Below are 9837 nucleotides of genomic sequence, written 5' to 3' on the forward strand. Positions count from 1 at the left end.
GGGCGTTTAAGATCTTGGCGGCAAAATTAGCCCTAAGTTAGGGGTGGTGGGGGTGAAGCCTCACACGAGATTTAGGGTAAGGTATGGGTCATGGATATTATGGTAGGTTATGAAAATAATGCCTGGCTTATAATAGTCGTGCGTCTGCTTGATCACCGGTGGTTTACTTAAAAAAGTAAGTTAAGTAAGTTCTGTAATAAGTAAGAAATATCACAAACATTTGGCGCGATTGCACCGTTACTTGAAAAACATTGAAAATACCTGTCTTACAAGTCACAAATTAACTGTCTGTAGCCCGGAACAATAATTGTATCGCATTTCTGATAGTAGTAAAAAGCAGGTTATCTAAAAATCAGCCAAGTGCGAATCGGACTTGCGCATCAAGGGTTCCGTACCGCTATAGAGCGAAAGTAGGCAAAAATTGTATTTTTTGTATGGGAGCCCCCCTCCTTGATATTTATTTTATTTTATTATTAATTATTAAATTAAGTACAAATAAAAGTAAGGATTTAGTGATAGTTTCAACTGCCTACGTGCCTATATTGACTACGAGCAAAAAGGCCAAAAAATTACGTTTGTTCATAGAGGAATGAAATATATGATCTCTGGTTTGTTGTATGGGAGCCCATCTTGAATATTAACTTTATTTTATTTTTAGTATTTGTTGTTTTAGCGGCAAGAGAAATTCACAATCTGTGAAAATTAGCTATAGCGGTTTTTTAAATACAACCTAGAGACGGACAGACATCGAAGTCTCAGTAATAGCCTTTTTTACCCTTTGGGTACGGAACCCTAAAAAGTGACGATACCTCAAACCACTCGTCCTCCAGGAAAAAGTAAAAACGATAAAAAACTCACTGGTTTTAAAATCTGATATCAAACGCCATCTCTTATAATCTTTTATAACTACTGAGTTCTGTGGTAGGTTTAAATAAGGCCATGTAACGTGACCGTAGGCGTGATAGTTCTTATTTAATGTAACAGATGGCGCTTCTATAAATATCAATTTATTTTGTTTTATTTTCATGAACGTTCATATGTTTCACATTCTTATAAAAATAATTATAAAAAAAAATGTAGAATAATAACATCGAAATAAACAAAAATATTTCATTGAATCAAAACAGATTGCATCGGCCGGGAATCGAACCCGGGCCGCCCGCGTGGCAGGCGAGCATTCTACCACTGAACCACCGATGCCTTGTGAACACTAACAAAATTAAGGCTTTAGATTTAGGTTTAAGTTAACAATGGTTTAGGTTAAATTAATTTTAAAGACAGAAAGTTAGCAGAAAGTATTTAATTAGAACGGATATTGTAAATGCTCTACAAAATACTTTTTAAAACTTTAGGATAGCCACGATATATTATTATTTATTTGGTAGAACAAAATTTCATACAAGAAATGTTTTGTATAAACTTAAGTAATATCTTCTATACTTATTCATACATCACACCACAGTCGTCAAACTACCTCCATATTGTACAAAACTCAATACTCATAGTACCTCGTCTTTTTTTCCGAAGGCAGCTGATCCTTGTAGCCCAGACGTCACTGCGACCCTTGAGGATCTCGCCTGCCTCGTCTTACTTAAATTGTCTGTCTCATATAGATAATATTATGTAGATAATACAATATATTATATTGTCTCTTTATATCTAGTGCCTATTAGTTATAAACTCTTCACGACGAATCTACTGAACCGAGTTTAATTTGGTAGAGACTATAGACAAACGTCAAACATTTTTAAATAGAAGTTAAAGCGTCTCCCAGACAGACGCGGCCTGCCGTGGCGGTGGCGGTGGCGCACAGTGGTCCAAAATCGCTAAATAGTGGACATTCGCAAAAAAGTTCGATTTTGGTGTGGAAAAAAATACCATCCGATAGATTTTAAGAGGAGTAACAATAAATCCTTATTAAGTTTTTTAATAAAAATGTATATTTAAGGTGAAAAAAAATAATTACGAAAATTTTGTATGGGAAAGAATCTATAAATAGATTTTTTGCAAAAACTACTAAGTCATTCTGGTTCATTTTTGAAACAAGTAAAGTTCTAGTGGTATATAAGGCTTAGAAAAAAAAATTACGAAAATTTACGTGCAGCCTTTTGCAGTAGGGGGGTTCAACATTTTGAAATAATTTTACTAACTTTTTAGGTGTGGAAAAATACTATTAGAAAGATATCCTAAAGAGTAACAATAAATCCTTCCTGAGTTTTGTATAAAAATGATGTTTTAAGGCGAAAAAAAATAATTACGAAAATTGTATGGGTATAATATAATACTTATATAAAACGAGTCCTTAAAAGCAACAATACTTATATGTACTTACAAACATGGATAGCAAAAACAAAATTAAACTAAAATTAACTACTGACTAAACTATTGTAATTATCTATACATCTATACATATAATACATATAAATAAAATTGGAGTGTCTGTTTGTAATATTGAAAGAACCGTTTTTAACTACATGCATATGAATCTATATACGCTACATACACCAAAACAACATTTTTTACAATTTTTGTCTGTATGTCTGTCTGTCTGTCTGTCTGTTTGTTCCGGCTAATCTCTGAAACGGCTGGAGCTATTTTGCCGGGACTTTTTTTGGTACCAACGCGCTTTACAAACATAGTGGATCTCCAATGCTATCATCGCCTTGTAATGACACAACTTCACTTTCATTTTTCATTTCATTTTTTTTTATAATTATTTTTATAAGAATGTGAAACATATGAACGTTCATGAAAATAAAACAAAATAAATTGATATTTATAGAAGCGCCATCTGTTACATTAAATAAGAACTATCACGCCTACGGTCACGTTACATGGCCTTATTTAAACCTACCACAGAACTCAGTAGTTATAAAAGATTAGTATTTTTTCCGCACCTAAAAAGTTAGTAAAATTATTTCAAAATTTTGAACCCCTCTACTGCAAAAGGCTGCACGTAAATTTTCGTAATTTTTTTTCTAAACCTTATATACCACTAGAACTTTACTTGTTTCAGAAATGAACCAGAATGACTTAGTAGTTTTTGCAAAAAATCTATTTATAGATTCTTTCCCATACAACATTTTCGTAATTTTTGTTTTTCACCTTAAATATACATTTTTATAAAAAAAACTTAATAAGGATTTATTGTTACTGCTCTTAAAATATATCGGATGGTATTTTTTTCCACACCAAAATCTATGTCCACTATTTAGCGATTTCGGACCACTGTGATGGCGGTCAGTTGGATGACTTGGCAGAGTGGCGGCGTGTGTCTGTGTCGTTCCTAGAACTCTCAAGTCATCCGACCGCCACCGCCACCGCAGGCCGCGTCTGTCTGGGAGACGCTTTAAGCTCATGATGACTTATGTCTTATAATGTCCAAAGGTGGCGTAAGGCGTGGATGACGTGGGCCACCGCCCACGGCTTCACGGTCGAAGGGGCCTCGGCCCTCGCACCTCATAAATCTATAAATAAAAATTTGAGTAAGTATAAATATTTAAAAAATATTTCTCTCAACAAAATCCGTCCTTTTGCGTCATTCATCAGGGGGCCTCATCTCACTCAAAAACATAATACTTGTCCAAATCTGGTCTTGCACCGCCACTGATGATATCTATTAAAAAGATACATATACAAATGACAAAACATAGTAGATATCATGATAATATCGAATTAACGCGGAAATTATGTGGTTTTGTGTAAAAATATTTGCACTGGACGTTTAAGGCATACGCGTGGGCGGAGTTTGCCCAGTCTCTAGACAAAGGTCAAAAAGTAACATCCTTGTTACAAGGTAAAGTTAACTAAAGTATCTAAGTATTTGACCAATAACTAATTAGTATGTAATTACTAATTAGTAATCTATTAAGTAGCCAGTACACAATGGCCCACGATGGCACACAGCAGACCACGACATTGCTCGCCACGCCTGAAAATCGTCCGTCAATATACACCATTACCCCGTCTACACAATGGCGATGACTTGTAGACCTTGTAGTAGCCCAGCAGGCGTAGCGTGGTCACCATAGAAACGGTTTCTTCCTACCGGAGAATATGTAACAAAATGACAGTTAGCTAAGACAAAGTGACAGTTAGACAACGGAAATCCGCCATTTAGTCGATAAAATTTGTCGATTCTTACCTATGTCTACAGTTACTGTAAATTGTTGTTATGCTAGCCATGTATGTGGTCAATTGTGAAGACCTTTTAAATCCAGTAGCGGCGTTTTAAAGAAACAAAGTTATCTCGCATAATGTTATGGTTTATGATGAAATTGTTATAATTAACTTACAATACAAAAAAATAAAAATTGGGAATGTTACCCAAAGAGCAGAGGGCGATACTAGAACGTACCTCAGAGGGTCCCGGTTGATTTAATCCGACCAGAGTTCGAAATGTAGAAATTGTAAAATGTAAGAAAAAAAATCTCTAGAATTTTTTAGTGTTTCTTTAACGGGTTTGAATTTCAAAATGACATCATTGTTTTCGTCCCTTGGCTTTACCCACATGCATTTTAGTTGATATAATGATCTACATAAAAATACGTGTTAAGTATTTGTGTTTCAACTTAAAATATTGGATTTTATTATGTTAAGTATTCTTAGGTTTCGTTTCTTTGAAAGTCCAAAATTTAGGTCAAAATATGAAAATAGTATTTAATTGATTCAATTTAATGATGAGTTTAACACTACACTGTGTGGCTTATGTCAATTTTTTCATTTCATTGTAATTAAGCAATTAACATCATCCCGCGTGGCAGTTAAAACTTACTTTACTCTGTAAGTTGAACCTTAAATAATACTTCTGCAGATCAAGATTATGATATTTACACTGTGACAGTACTCTACAATTGTGGCACAATATTATCTAAGTAGCCCGCTACGATTAATTATTAGGACGAAATATCGAGGTTAAGTACATGGGCCAGTTTTGCATAATGATAATTTGTTACTTTGTTTACCTATTTCCGACTAATGGAAACATACATTAAGAATTAGAAGCTAAGCAAACAATAAGGGGGCGTCCATTATTTGCGTGAGACATTTTTGACCAGTTTTGCGTGAATTTGGGCTAGAAGATCACAAAAGAGGTCTTTTTAGGGTTCCGTACCTAAAGGGTAAAAACGGGACCCTATAACTGAGACTTCGATGTCTGTCCGTCTGTCTATATCTAGGCTGTATCTGAAGAACCGCTATAGCTAGACTTCTGAAATTTTCACAGATTGTTGCCGCTATGAACCAATGATAGCTTCATGGTGTAACCTAATTATCGGACTCTAATTATTATTATTCAAAATGATTTCCTCAGCGGTGATGACCGCTTTGTTTTGATTGCAATAATTAAGTATTTAACATTGTTTTATTTTAACATCGGACATAGCTGTCCTTTGCGATTTCTGCTAACAATTCCCAGGCATGTTTTCCAAGAAGGTTACCATCTTCCATTAATACATAATAATATATTTTAATTTACGTTATATGCGTGTAAAATGTACTTAAATACTAAGAAGATAATAAATATTTATTTACTCAACTACCTAACAACCTTCTACAAAATACATTACTTAAACCTTTGTGGATTTCCTTAATTGATATGCCCCAAATATTTCGAATTGTAATAATTTTTGACGTCGATCGTCAATAAGCAACCTAAGGCAGAATAGCTAATCGTAATTCGTTATCTATGTTAAATGTGGGGTCAAGAAATCTCACTAGTAACCTTACATCATTATCACTACTTTTATTTACTCTTTACTGGAGCGGCTCAGTCACGCACAGGCTAGAAAGTGAAACAGCCGACCGCGTGAAGTTGCCTCACTTCGGACGGCAAATTCTCGTATTAATTCTGATTTGGTTGGCTTACTCTGGTATTCGGTGACAACAAAACACGAGTTGCCGTAGTCGGTTAACTGGCCGCACGCGGGGAGCGCGCGAATTTGATTTTCGAACGAAAAAAGAACGAAAGCGCCAAGTGAAAAGTTTGAATGAAATAGTTTGACAGATAAGTTTTTTTTTTTTACTTCTAGCGAGAGTTAAAAATAATTGCAAAGGCGAAGTTGAAGAACTATATTTTTTAAACGTAAGTATTTATTTATTAGCTATGAAAATGTTGATTGTTTACATAATTTAACTATTCATCGTACATAAGCAGAAGCGATTAAGTTTTAATTTAATCGACTAATACCTTCAAACACAATTACCTAATTAAAGCAAATGATGTGTACGATGAATATGATTTTACCAGCACCAATTACCGATTACCTTTAGATATTATTAAGTAATTGTAATCAAATATCGTTTTAGATATCTATTTTGTAAGGTTGAGTATTTTTAAATGGTTTTTAATTCATTGAGCGAGGGCTACCTAAAATATTATTTGATATTCTAAAATCAACAGATTTTTCTTTACTTCTTAACATCTAAACTAAAAGGAAACCGATACTTTGAATTAAAATAGCTATAGGTCATTCAGGCAAAAAAAATGTAGCTGTAGATAATTATTTATTTAGTACTTAAGTATAATTATTATAAGTAGCTGTCCCGGTGAACTTCGTGTCACTTTAAAACCTTCCCTGGACTTCTACGAATATTTTAAGACTAAAATCAGCCCAAGCCGTTCAGCCGTTTTCGAGTTTTAGCGTTACTAACACAATTGAAAATCCATTTTTATATATTTCATATACCTAAGTCCTAAACCAAACAAATATTTTATAAATTTTACGCCATCCAATCCTTTGCGTCCTTATCCATACTAATATTATAAATGCGAAAGTATCTCTATCTGTCTGTCTGTCTGTCTGTCTTGCTTTCACGCCAAAACTACTGAACCGATTGCAATGAAATTTTGTATACAGTTATTCTAGAGTCTGAGAAAGGACATAGGCTACATTTTGATGTGGGAAAATATCTTATTTCCATGAAAATATCGATGAAAATGAATTCGCATTGCGCGTGGCCAGCGCTCATCCCGGGGGTCCTGGGTTCGAGTCCCGCAGGCGGAACAAAAAGTTTTCAATGTTCCTGGGTCTTGGATGTGTATTAAAATAAAATTTCAAAAATCTTAAACATATTTTATGTATAATATTATAAAAAATCCAGAAATATATCGATGCAATGAACATTTTAGTTCTAATACGATTCAACAGATGGCGTTTTATTTTTTACTTTATTGTAACATAGAACTAATCATACTTATTAGTTAGTATGTTTTTGTTTATAGTTTTTAATACGTTAGAATATTATGTTTAATAATATAATCACTTGGTATAATAATAATCAATCTATCTTATCTTATAGAACTCCTACTGCATTTCTAATATATGTGACAAGTTGACAACAGAAGGCGCTCTAAAATAAAGGAGTTCGAGTGTACCGTGTTGGCCTATATTCCATCCAGAAAATATATCAATGCAATCAACATTTTAATTCTAATATATGAAAACAGATGGCGTTTTAATTTTTACTTTATTATTGTAACAGAACTAATCATACCTACTTTACTATATAATATTGTTTTTATTCATAACTAGCTGTTGCCCGCGACATCGTCTGCGTGGACTTTAGTTTATAGGGCGCGGTGTCAACAAAATTTGTGTCAAATTTAAAAACTTTTTAAATCCCTGGTAAGTGCTTCCGGTGTAGCGCAGCCCTTAATTAATCAAAATACCCAAAAACAGCTGTGCAGTGTGCACATAATCTATACTAATATTATAAATGCGAAAGTATCTCTGACTGTCTGTCTGTCTGTCAGTCTCGCTTTCACGCCAAACGCCAAAACTACCGAACCGATTGTAATGAAATTTTGTATACAGATAGTCGAAAGCCTGAGAAAGGACATAGGCTACTTTTTTACTGGAAAAAAGTAGCCTAAGTAGTAAGGGGGTGAAAATGCGTAATTTTTTTCAAATTAAGTTAGTTCTAACAATTCATAATAGATGGCGCCGTGCGTCTTCTACATCGCGCTGACGCTTGCTCAAAAGTCTTCCTATAAGACGTGGTGATACCACGTCTTATAGGACTCTCTTACATTTAAGTTTCGATTTAACTCAGTACTTTATCTGTGCAGTGACGTAACCTTAAATCTATCAATGATAAATAGTTTATGGGTAAAGTTGTGTAATTGGAGGGCTAAATAAGCTTTAAAATTTGGCATAAAATATAAAGTTTAATATAAAAAAATGAAATACTTATTGTTTGCACACTGCACAGCTGTATTGATTTAAGGGGTACCAGGGTTTTTTTATAAAAGCTTTTGACACCAATTTTGTTGACATCGCGCGCTATAAACTGAAGTCCACGCGGACGAAGTCGCGGGCAACAGCTAGTATTTTATAAGTTAGATATTCGTGGCTGACCATCACCTACAACTTCTAAATTAATTTTAAATAAGTATTGTAAGTACCTACCTAATATTATTCTTCGTGTAAATTAATCTTCATGGATTAAATTTAATTAGTATTTCACGTATGAGTCATAAAATATGACCAAAATAGCTGCAGTTTTGGATAAACAAACGACCTCTGTGGCTCAGTGGTTGAGAGCTCAAGCCGAGGGTCGCGGATGCTGGTGCTGCCTCTAGCGTGATAACATTGCAGTAATATTATGTCCTACTAGATGATGCCCGCAACTCTGTTGCGCCAAAACTCGTTAATCGCGCGGGAACCGTACATTTTCCGGGACAAAAAGTATCCTATGTCCTTTCCCGGGACTTAAAGTATCTCCATACCAAATTTCAGCAAAATCGGTTCAGGGGTTTGAGCGTGAAGAGGTAACAGACATACAGACTGACAGACAGACGGACAGACAGACACACTTTCGCATTTATAATATTAGTACGGATTGCAAAAATATCCTCCAAGATAATATATTATAATATTACCCAAGTATATTCTATTCCAGTCAAATAAAACGTGCTTGATTTGCCTAACACTTTCAATCTTAATTTAACACTTTAATCTTAAAATCACGTACCTACCTAACTATCGATTACGAGGATAATATTAAAACTGTAGTGCAGCCTTTTTTCGACGTAGGCTTCCGTAACAATATGACCTACAAAAGACTTCTTGGTCTGTCGTCGGTCCAGTTATCTCATGAAACGTGTATTCAGTTAAAAAAATCTTAGATTAGCTATTTAGGAAACATGAATTACTAAAACTAGAAGATAAATATTTTAGTTCACGTACAGACCAGTAAAAATATGCTAACAAAAATGTAAGCGCCATATGCCCATGTCACATAGTGTTGCGATCACTATAAATTTTTTCATATGTAGGGGGGCCCTTAAACGATCAATTTTATTGTGCAATATCACGTATCGTGCAAATTGCAATACTATTGACCGTCTAGGGTTGAACGCGCCCGCCTTTCAATCTTAATGTCAAATGAATTGTTCAATGATATTGCACAATAAAACTGATCGTCTAGGGGTCCACTAACTTCACTGTCTAAAATCTAAATTATCGAATGCTGCTTGACTAAGAGTGGGTCGCACCAGAGGCGTGCAGGTTATAGTTATGATCAAAGTTAAGGTTATAGTTAAGGCTAACTTAACTTTAACCTTAACTTTGACCATAGAATTTGACAGATGTCTGTTGCGTTTATTTTTTTTATTAAAGCTACAGTTAATGGGATTGAGAGTATAAAAATTGAATTATCCGTAAAAATCGACAGGATTTTTTTTTAATAACTTACTAGATGACGCCCGCAACTCTGTTGCGCCAAAATCCGTTTATCACGCGGGAACCTTATTTGTTTTTGGGATGAAAACTATCCTATGTCCTTTCCCGGGACTCAAAGTATCTCCATACCAAATTTCAGCAAAATTGGTTCAGC

General features: G+C 34.5%; 1 non-coding gene across 1 annotated transcript; it reads right to left on the bottom strand.

Moving 5' to 3' along the window:
• Positions 1 to 1129: 1129 nt before the first annotated feature.
• On the bottom strand, positions 1130 to 1200 carry Trnag-gcc. Its single transcript has one exon. It is a non-coding gene; the product is annotated as a tRNA-Gly (tRNA).
• Between the last annotated feature and the right edge of the window lie 8637 nt (positions 1201 to 9837).

This window comes from Aricia agestis, chromosome 13 (genome assembly GCF_905147365.1).
Source record: "Aricia agestis chromosome 13, ilAriAges1.1, whole genome shotgun sequence".
NCBI classification, from domain to species: Eukaryota; Metazoa; Arthropoda; class Insecta; order Lepidoptera; family Lycaenidae; genus Aricia; species Aricia agestis.